Genomic DNA, 12329 nt, shown 5'->3' on the forward strand with positions numbered 1-12329 from the left:
TGTGGGAGTAAGAGTCTAAGGAGAGTTGTGTGAAAAACTTTCTATGTGTGTATATCTCAATACATTATTCCAAGTTTTCTGATTTACCATGAAGACTTGGGGTTATCTGTTACCTTATCAGTCAATAAACTGAATAGGCAGTCCACTTGGAATTTATACTTTTAAAAACTTCTTTTAAATTGAAGAGAGGACAAGACAATAAATAATATTACTTTGTGCTGTGAACTAAATTGTGTTCCCCTCAGATTAATATGTTAAAGACCTAACCCCTAATGTGACCATGTTTGGAGAGAGGGCCTTTATGGAGGTAGTTAAGGTAAAATGAGCCCATAATGGTGAGGCCCTAGTCCAATAGGACTGGTGTCCTTATAAGAGGAAGAAGAGACACCAGGGATGTGTGTGCAGAGGACAGGTCACGTGAGGACACACTGAGAGGGTAGCCATCTGCAAGCCAAAAGAGCGGTCTTAACAGAAAGCAACTCTGCTAGCACCCTGGCCTTGGAGGTCCAGCCTCCAGCATGGTGAGAAAATAAATTTCTGGTGTTTCATCTACACAGTCTGTAGTATTTTGTTAGAGCAGCTCAAGCTGACTGCCACAGTTTGTTAAGGAAAACAATTCCAACAAGTAGCTTATAGCATTTTCTTAATGGTAATTGGTAAAACGTACAAGGCTCTTGCTGAGTTTCACGTCAATGTGTTTAGAATTTTATGAGTATATCTCATCTAATGTGATCCTATACAATCTAAGGGGAGTGTATCTCACCTAGGACAGTCTGAGGAGATAGGTGCTTCTGCGACATCATGCTATAGATCTGAGTGGCAGAGAGGTGAGTGACTTGCCAAAGGTCAGTGATAGTGAGTTACTTTTCTTAGTGTAAAGAGTATAGAGTGACCATCATTAATATAACTTTCTCTTGTTTTTTTTTTTGTGAAGAAGATTCACCCGAGCTAACATCTGTGCCGGTCTCCCTCTACTTTGTATGTGGGATGCCTCCACAGCATGGCTGATGAGTGGAGTAGGTCTGCACTGGGGATCTGAACCAGTGAACTGTGGGCCGCTGAAACAGAGTGTGTGGAACTTTAACCATTTGGCCATGGGCCTGGCCCTTATAACTTTCCTTTTTAATATTAAGCACATATTCGCTTGAATGTTAAGAATCATTAAAACGTTTTATTATTATATTGTAATCCCATATTTATCATATTATACAAGCAAAGAAAAACACCAGTCTGATAGAATTTAAAATAACTGTTGATAATGGTAAATTTACAAACTTTATCACTTGTGACAACTTTATCACTTGAAACACATTAGAACAGAAATAGACAAAGACTGTTGCAAATATAAGTATTAAATTTAATGTTGATAACATAATCAAATTGCAAAAGACTTGGTTACTATTTAAAGGGCTGGTTGTATGAACCCAACACTAAAATTTAAAACCTCAACATCCCCAAATAGACTTGCTAGTGATTACAAAAAATGTATCCATGAACATGAAGGCTTGAAATGTAATAAGGGCCCAAATGAGTTAGTGATGGCTGTCATAAAAATCTGGCAGAGTATTCTATTTACAATTTGTAATAAAACTGTCACACATTGAATTTATAAAAGCATTTATCTTAGAAAAATAAATCTATTTGCCAAGGGTAAGTTAATAACCTCTACAGTTCATTTGAATATATGGACAAAGAGATAGTTTGACTAACAGAGCATTATAAGAAGTATATCAGGAAATGTATAGGATGCTGTGGTAGCAGAAACATCACTCAAAAAAATTCTGTGCTGTGGATTAACAGAAGGAATACTTTCTACGTTATCTGAAATACAAATCAATATTGTTAACCATGAACCTAAAGAATATGCACACAGAGAAAACTGTGTTCATGTGTTCCACTTTTGAAAACAATTAAAAATATTTCAGTTTAAGTACGAAAAGAACATGTGGATTTTTAAAATACCTAATTGAATGCACAGCTATTTCCTAAGGATTACAAGTCTTTTACTTGTGTGAGGAATCTAAGGGAAGAAAATGTTATTTAATACATGGGGTTTTACAGATACCCAGAAAAGTAAACATATGCGATTTTTAATAAACTATTTCTTGAAATTGCAGATAAGCTTAATGGAAGCATGGAATACAGCAGTTATAAACTGTTAAAAAGAACCAGTGTGATGGTACAATAAAGTTGCATAAGCTCCAGCTGTCGTAATGAGCTTGAGCAAGTCCCTTAGCCTTTTTGTGGTTCATATTCTTTAGAACGTTCATAAAGATTCCCAGTATTACTTTGCATGCCTCTTGAAAATGCAAATATAATATTGAGTGTAGAAATTTAGGAACATTTAGATTTGTATATTTTCCCAAAAGGGAATGCTGTATAAAGAGAGAGGACATGCAAGTTATAAAACTTCTTTTATCTAGAAAAAGGGCCAGCAAACTTTCCTTAAAGGGTTGATAATCTACCATTGTAAGGTGAAAGCAGCCATAGGCAATATGGAAACGACTAGGCACGGCTGTGTTCCAAGAAAACTCTACTTACAACAACAGGCAGGGGACATGATTTGGTCAATTGATGGACCATAATTTGACAACCATATGGGAAAAAAAAAGTCTTGTATTTTCTCTAAAAAGGACTTTAAAAATTTGCTTTGAAAAATGTCAATTTCTTGCATCTTATATTTGGTTTTCTTATTGAAAAAACAAAATCGTACTGTTTAAGAGTTTCCTATTGGAGAGTATATTTACTTTGATTTTTGATCATTCTATAAACTCACATACCCTTTCTAAGGAATTTGTTTGTGTTTATAAGTGATGAAACAGAAAATCCCACAGGTTAAAGAATTTGAACAGCAAATAGGTCCATTAGTTCTGTTAAAAATGTATTGAATTCTTTTATGCAAAGACCACTTCATCTGACACTACCTGGTTCAAATTCTACCTCTGGCCCTTCTTTGCTGGGTAACTATGCCCTTGGTATCTCCATTTTCTCTTCTGTATAATGGACTCATAGTAGTATTTACCTCATGGGATTGTTGTGAAACTTAAGTGAGCTAATAGATACATAACCCTTTTCAGGTCCTCAAAATATGGAACGTATACAGTAGATAATAGCTTTTGTTAGTATCATTACATTCATTAAAATTTATAAGTATCCAAGACCTTTGCACAACTTAAGGATAGTTGAGGACAAGGAACGAATAAATATATAAAATATAAAATATACCACACTGCAACAGAAATAAATATTTTACCACAAGTTGATATTCAGAGTTGATGGACATGAAATTGATCAATTAGAAGATTGAGGAAATCTAAATGAGGATGATGTGTTTTGTAAGAGATCCTGAAGGAGGATACCATCTTTCACTGGCAGAATGTTGGGGATGGGAACTAACCGAGGGGTGTAGTTCAAGCAAAGGCCTCAAAGCAGAGAAAGTACCCAGGACCTCAAGGCGTCACCTTGAGTGACAGATGAGGCTGGGTTGCAGCAGCAGGGGAATTCAGATAGAAGGTCATAAATACTAACCAAAAAAATACAACAATTTTTAAAAGATTTAATATTTTTTAAATAGAGTATTTGCTAGTATTTCATTGCAAAGTGGTATTTGAGCTCCCAGAATAAAGAATTTCATTAAAGGAACTTGCATGGGGAGGAAATTATATAGAGAAGACACTAAAGTACCATTTTGTAGGGCAAGCAAGGTGAGAACAAACGTGGTCAGCATTCTACAATTTAAATTAGCGATCAGAGTTCTCATGAAAATGAAGAGGCACTGAAATGATTTCTGAGGCACTGAGAAGAGTAGAGAGAGGGCTAGAAAGTGACAGAAGCATTAAAATCTATTGCAGGTCTGGACCTACCTTAGCCTATAACCTCAGGCCAGTAACATACCATCTTTAGCTTTCAGTTTTCACCTCTGAAAGTAAAAAAATTGGATCGAGTGATCTCTCTGGTACTTCCACCACTATAAATCTATAGCTATTTCATCCAGTGACAACAGAACAAAGCAGAAGAAAGCTGGGAACCAAAACTCTAACTGCATACATTTAATAGGAAAGGAACCTCAGAAATCATAATTTTAATGATTAGCAGACATTTGATCCTGTCCAAAACATCCATCAGACATTTGCTCCATGCCAAAATGTTCTTGATATTTGCAAGACCACTTGGTTCTGTCCAAAATGTCCATCAGACATTTGGTCCATGCCAAAAAGTCCTTGATATCTGGTCATATTTGGTCCTATCCAAATTGTCCATCGAGGCATTGAGTCCATGACAAAAAGTCCTTGATATTTGGTCCTGTCCAAAGCCATTTGGTATGGACCAAATATGTTCATGGATGTTTTAGACAGAACCAAATGTCCTGCAAGGAAGTTGATCATGTATTATCCAATTTCATCATCACAACAAGCCTGTTAGATAAAACATGTCCCACAAAAATTTTCAATATTTGCTCAAATTCATGAAACCTGGATCTTTCGAATTCCAATCTAGTAGCCCTCTTCAAAGGTTATCAGCAACCATTTTAAGCTAAGAACTATTGTGCTGTGATCAAACAGTATTTGATGATTTTACAGCAGTGTGAAGTTTACTTAAAAAGGGGAGAAGAAGGAAGTTTACTGTGGCAGTTATGTAATAACCAAGAGATCAGTGCTTAAAGAGGGCTGGGAGTGTGGACCTGCATGGATGACGGAGATACAATGTTCAGGAAGTTTCTTGGGTCCTGGTCCTGGTGACCTATGGCATGTTGGGTTTGGCATACCAAGATTTAGCTTGTGAATTGTGGCTGCTGCTGCTGTTGCTGTTAACTCTAAATTAGTAGCCACATTTAACAGCCAAGAGATTTTACAAGTAAGTTTGAATTTCCAACTTTTTAAACTTTCAGAAAATCTGGCACAAATTTGCTAGAAGTAGACAGTAGCTATGATCTACCAAATGTAATAGCTCTCTAGTCAGCCCAAAGTCCTCATTAGGACTTACTGTTTCTCTTGTTTATTAAACTACTTTATCAAGCCAATAGTTAACAATACCTACCATATTATATACTTAAAGATTTGCTAATAGGGTAGATCTTATGTTGTGTTCTTATTAAAAAATAACAATAATAAATAAAGAGAGTGGGAGGAAACTTTTGGATAGGATGGATATGTTTATGGCCTTGCTTATGATGATGGTTTCACAATATATACTTATCTCCAAGCTGTATACATCAAATATGTACAGCTTTTTGTATGACAATCATACCTATTGTTTCTTAAACTTGATCTTCTTCATATATTTATTACCTTTTTGACCCCAGGGGACATCTGAGTTTGCAAGACTTGTTGTAGAGTCTGAGGTTCTTGAAGACCATAAGCGTATATTTTACCCTTCACCTGTCATAAATTTTCCAAAACATTACATGTGGGAGAAGATTAGACGCAGCCTTAGGGGGAGAAAATGTTACAAAACAGAGTAAAAGAGTAGTCACAAAAATCAAAATCCAGTGTTCTCCAACCAAAGCCAGACACTCAACCATGTCAAAATCAGCAAAAACAATCTTTTCCATTTTATGTCCCTTTGCTATTTTGTTTGTCCAGAAAAACTTGATATCTCTTATTTAAAAAACTAGCGAGTTCATTGAAATTCAAATTTTTTTTGTATGACATCAATCTTCTGGCATTATCTCAGAGTAAACCAATTATTCAATGAATTGAAGGGGGGGAAAACAAAGCTAGTTAAATTATATTCAAGTCACCAAATGTTCATATTCTTTCACATAGACTAAATTACAACATATAATATATATTAAGTGTTTTGATCTTAACTTTTAAATACAGTAGTCCAGTCAACTATAGTATAAAACATAATAAAATGCATTTATGAGTAGTAGATGCAAAGGGATGCTGTTTGCCACAGGTCTGATGATTAAAAAAAGGTGAAGATTTCTCTTCCACGTGACAGGGTTCCCAAGGTGACAACAGGCATATGCCACATTTATAAAATTATCTTTGGATTGCAAAGAGCCATTCTAAATGTTTGCTCCAATAATAGCCGTTCAAGGGGATCCAAAAGATAAGTACCTTTTATATAAAATATTTTCATATTCTTCTCCTTATCAATTCTATAATGATCTTTCTCAACATCTATCTCCTACGTCTAAAATTAAGTTAAGCAGTTTATCAGAAATTATATTTTTAAATAGAATATGTCAATTCAATCATACATGAAAAATATATTGTAATACATATGACCAACTGAAAAAACATACATATAATCTTTTTTCTACTATGGGGTTAGAACTTAATATAATGCCTAGCAGAACAATAAAAATACTTTTAGGTTCATTTTAATTTTATGATCTTTCATGTTAAGATATTTTTGCTAGTTTAATTTTAATTAGGTATGATTAATTAAAGTTTAAATTATATTTCATCTCTATATATTAGAGTTAACGTGTATATGACCATGGGTGGGTTATACAATAAGATAATATAACAATGTAATAAATCAAAATTTTGAACATAACTTCAAAATCTCTGAGCAAGTATAGTTCAGGAAAAATTGGAAGTGGTATGATCTGATGAAGGCCAAAAATTTATACCACCCTTAAAATTATATAAGAAATTAAAATTTGGTTCTGAAAAATGCCTCAGGGCTTCTCAGGTAAAGAAGGTCAAGGAGAGGTACCCTAGGGTCTCTACAATCACTTCAAACAAAATAGCTGTCTATATACTCTACGTCAAAATTCACAGGAAGCTGTCATTTGCAAAAAAAAGAAAAAAAGTGTTGTGGTTGAAAGAAAAATTTGAGGGGCCCGCCTGATGGCTCAGCAGTTCAATGCGCACGTTCCGCTTTGATGGGCTTGGGTTGGCTGGTCCAGATCCCGGGTGCGGACCTGGCACGGCTTGGCAAGCCATGCTGTGGTAGGCATCCCACATATAAATTAGAGGAAGATGGGCACGGATATCAGCTCAGGGCCAGTCTTCCTCAGCAAAAAGAGGAGGATTGGCAGCTGTTAGCTCAGGGCTAATCTTCCTCAAAAAAAAACACAAAAGAAAAGTTTGAGCACAACTAAACTTGAACCCAAACCCTCCTTATTGTTAAGAAATTCAGACTGAAAGTTGAATTAAATCCCAAGATCATTCAATTATTTAGCGGTTCCTTTCCTGATTCCCATTTTAGTAGCTTTCCTAGTATAAGACATTGCAAAATTAATTCAATGCCCTACATCTTTTCCTGTATTCACTGTCCCTGTTTCCTTATATCTTATCACAAGAAAAGTTGTGAAAAAAAAGAGACATGAAAAAATGTTACCAGAGGTTCTTTCCAGTGGATCCTCAGGGTTATCTCTGCCTTTCACTGTTTTCGAGCTATTTTATAACTCTGCAAGTTGTAGAATACTAATAGAAATGCAAATTATGTCTGGTGGATATGAATTTAATTATTGTCCTGTGATATTGACCAGTTTTTCATCTGTCTATAGATTCATTTTAGCATTCCTCTGTGATCCTTTGAAATCTACTTTGAATAGTTGTGCCTTCTTACCGGCTCCTTCATCAATTAATGAATTAAATAAAAGCTTTGATATGTGTCTTTTATATTTGCATAAATCATGATTTTGTCTTTTTAAATGAATAATCTTTGACACCATTTATTCTTTAGTCCATTCCACTCAGCCTTCCACCCTCACCTCTCAACTGAAATTGTTCTTGAAATATTTATAATTTTCTCCTATTAAAGCAAAGGCTTATTCCTAGTCTTTCTCCAATTTGACCTCTGCGGATTTTGTTACTTTCACTGATCATTCTAGATACTCTTACCTCCTTTGACTTTTAGAATATCATTCTTTACTGTTTTCTTTTCTACTTCTATGGCCACTACATCTCATGTCACATAGTAGCAGCTCTATGTGATTTGTAGAAATTGAAGCTTCTGTTCACTTTTGAATTTATAATTTTCCTACATATATCCTCCTCACACCCAGGTCACGTGTGTCTAACTTGTCAGTATGGGTGTTCCCCATGTCCTTGTCCTTGCCTTTCATCTGGACCACCACCACACTTTTCTGCAGTGATTTCTTCTACAGTTTCAACTATATACAGAGAACCATCAAATATATTTTCCAGCTGTGAACATTTTTAGGGATCCAGAATAATTTTATCATTTATTTCCATCATTAAAGATCCCTGTTGCCTACCATTTCATACCAGATTGTCAAGAACTGTGAAAAGTTTACAGTTTACTCTGCCTGAAAGCCATTAAGTTAGGCCTATATAGATCCATGGATGCTGGCAGAAGACACAAGACTCCTGGGTTAGATACAAAAGACTTTTTATTTATGGCTTAGCAGGCAACATGAACTTCCCATTCATGTGAATTCTTGTTCCCTAAATCCCACTCGGGGAAATATGGATGTGGGCCCAGGTTGACGCTGTGCACACAGTAGGTGTTCATCACAGCTGAGAAACCTCAAGCTTAGGAAATCCCAATCTTCTGTAAGAGGCTGAAAACAAACCTACCCAACATTTGTCTCAGAGAGAGACATTATCTTCATTACTCTGAACAGTAAACAAATCTACCCTATGCTGACCAGACAGACACTATTGCTAATTTCCAAGGATGTTCATTATCTTGAAAACATAGTCCAGAACAAAAGCCATCAGTGCCTCTGCTTACAAGATATGCAGAAACATGAGAGACCTATGTAGAACAGACTGTCAAACAAATAAAGCCAAAATCCTTGAATAAGCATTTGTGAGTTTTCAGAAACTGGTACTCACCTCATTTCTTTAGCACTGTGTCTGCCTTAGAGCACGCACTGAATAAACTTTACACTTCATACATAAGGGACTAAGTGCAGGGAATGAAATAAATGATTAATGACTATCACACTGATGAAGAAATGGAGATTAGAATTAATTCATTATAGTTTCTGATCCATGTTTTTTAGTTGGATTTTATGACACACTCCCCTTGCTATTTTTCCTGAAAGGAAGAGAAATTTTAAAAAGGGAAAATACCAACTCAGAAAATAAAAGATAATGAGATTAGGGTAACTTGCCTGAGAATACAATAGCAACTATTCAACTTTTACAAAAGTAGTGTTTAATCTTAGTCAACAGATAGGTAAATGTACGTGAAATGATGCTCCCAGCACCCTTAACTGGATGCTGGTCATTAGGAAAGAAGAAAAGTTGATAAAATGTGATGATTTTCCACTGCAGAATGAAGGAAATGCTAGTTACTTAAAATTCCAAGCCTACATTATACTTTACATTTAATTAAAATCAGGGATTTATTTGTAGGAAAGAGTAAGGGAGAAAGAAATCAAAGTAGGTTATCCAGATTAAGTAGAGATGTTTAGAAAAGTGAATATTTTTAGAGAATATAATGTATTTAGTTATATGTTGGGAAATATCTGTGCTGAGAAAGATTATAGTCAAAAGGGAAAGCTAAAGTAAGCTACAAATTTTGAAAAACTACCTGGAAATATTTTTAAAAAGGAAATGAAGCAATGGTCAATGAGCAGAGCAAAACTGATACAACAATAATAGAATTTGAAAAAAAATTTTTTTAAAATAACATCATGAATAACCACAGATCACTATATTTCACATGCGTAATTTTAATGAAACATTTTCTTTAGTTAAGGCAACTTTTATAACATATTGAAAGTTAGTTGAAAGCTTAAACTATTTTTGATATTCAGAGTAAATTTCATATTGAAATTGATAAAAAACATTATAATACAAGATGGCTTTGCTTTTTAAAACTGAAATTTCCTTACAACAGTTGCCTTTTAATATAAAGTTGGATAAAAATTTATTGCTTTTTAAGGATCAGCTATGATAAAAAATAAAGAACCTAAAATAAGCATCAATGTTAATATACAATATCAAATATCCAGCTTAAAGTATATTAAAATTGACCCATATCAAAATCATGGTAATATCTTACCATAAATTGCAGGAACTTTCACATTGAAGAGAAAAAAGTAAGTATTTCATTTGGGTAAGAAGCTTAAGAAAAAATAAGAGGAAACAACTTTTGTTAAAGCTGTGTGTTAAGATAAAGAATAACGAAACACTATAATTTTGAGTCTCTCTCATCTAACAGATCAACAGATGATAAGAAAAATATAGAAAATGTTCCTTTCCAGAGAAATTTCATGAGGGTCAATAAAATATGCCAAGTGTTGAGATTTGAGGAAATATTTTAGTCTGTTTTAATTTACACAGGCATACATTTAAAATGAAAGAGTTCTTCCAAACACATTTTTTCTTTCTCCCACATCCCAGAACCCTTTACTTTATAAGATCTGCTATTGACTCATTTTACTGTTGTCGATCTGAACCTAAAAGTCAATAATGTGGGGAAATAATTAATTCTATTATTCCAAGAAGTTGCTTTAATTTCCTGAGGATTTATTATACAACAGATGTCTTTAAATATCTGATTAATTAGGGAAAAAGAGTTAAATAGTATTCTCTGTAATTTTTAATTGAACACTTGGATTTAAATCTATAAACCTTTTTCCACTATTCTAATATATTTTCAAGTCAACATCTATCTTGGATCTTTAAGAGGTCAAATTGTTTATTGATATTGCAACATAGCAGATATGGAGAAATGTTTTAAATTCATAAATTCAGAATCAATGGTTAGATCATAAATTCTGAGCTCTTCTCAATTTTGGAAACCGGTCCCTGAGAACTGAGGTTTGTGGGAGGAGCTCACTCCAAGAGAAGCTTGGGTGGAGAATAGGACAGTCAATGTCAACCTTCACAGTTCATTTTGCTATGGACTAATGACTGATTCAATGAGAACACTGGGTAATCTTAAGCATTTTCATGTCTGCAAACACTACTAACTTTTTCTGATGACTCTAAACGCCATAACATCAGGTGAAGATTCTCCCTTTAGCTCTATGACGATTTATTTATTTATGCAAGAAACAGCTCCCGCAGGCACCAAAAAGTCCCCTCAAATCTTTCCTCTTCTCTTCTTTTTATCCCAGTGAATGACATCACCATTTGCCCAAAGTGTCAGCCTAAAACTTTCCATTTCTGGTGGCTCCTATAGCTCACAATTACCAAGTTCTGCCTGTTCTTTTAATTTAAATGTTTACTGAGATAATTGCAGATTCACAGGCAGTTGTAAGAAATAATACAGAGAGAGCCTGTGTACACTTTATCCTGTTGTTCCCTTTGGTAACAATTTACAAAATTATTGTATGATATCACAACCGGGATATTAGTGTCATTGATACAATCCATGGATTTTATTCATGTTTCCTGTTTTATTTGTTCCCATTTGTGGGTGCATATGTGTGTGTGTGTATTTAGTTCTATACAATTTTATCACATGGGTTTATGTATCTACCGCCACAGTAAAGATATTGAATAGCTACATTGTCACTAAGATCTAGCCAGTTTTTTTTACATTCTCAATTTACCTTTTTACTCTCCTCTCCAACCTCTCTCCTCCCATATTGAAATGTCTTCCTTGCAGGCATTCCTGACCCTAGACTTCCAGTCCCTCCAATTTATCATTCACAATGCATTTATAAAGTGCAACTACTAGGAAAGCAGATTCCCTAAGTCTCTGACTTAAATTGAGTTTACACACTGGAAAAATTCTACACATTACTAAAATATAAAGTTTGGATAAAAACTTACTGGTATGGCTTATTAGTCATATAAAAAAGAAATCAATTATTTTTTGCTTCCTGTCCTCTTAATACATTATTCAGTGACAATTAAGAGTCTTATCTATGGATTTAGTGGCCCCCATGGTCACTCAACTGCAAAATTTTATAAGAAATTGATGGAAACTTATATGCCTATTTTATTTTTATATTTAGAAATCCTGAAATAAATGGCCTATCAGCTCTTGCTTTTCTGATTCATATCACTCCAGTCACAGCCCGGAAACTGAAGTAAAAAAGGCAAAGTGATAGATTTGCGAAAGTAAAACTACTGCTACTAAAGATGAATTTCTTGTAAATACTGTTATAATCACCAATTTATTCTACAGACAGCCATAGATTGCTATTAATGATTTATATATTGACTATCATAGCATATCAAGTTACTTGTGAGAGTATGCTTCTTTGCTTTCAATAATTTATCTTATGGTTTCTAAAAATTTGACTCCTCTCCATTTTTCTTCTCTCAAGATAAGTGTTCTCCTTAGAGTTAAGCATGTAACTTACTAGAAATTTCTCCAAACTACTTTCTACCCAATGTGAATTTTGTAGCATTTCACACTGAGAGATTACTAAAGTATTACAATAGATAAGTGATTACACTTTTATTTTTCTATATGTCAATTAAAATAGATAA

The sequence above is a fragment of the Equus quagga genome, chromosome 21, assembly GCF_021613505.1.
Source record: "Equus quagga isolate Etosha38 chromosome 21, UCLA_HA_Equagga_1.0, whole genome shotgun sequence".
Taxonomy (NCBI): Eukaryota; Metazoa; Chordata; class Mammalia; order Perissodactyla; family Equidae; genus Equus; species Equus quagga.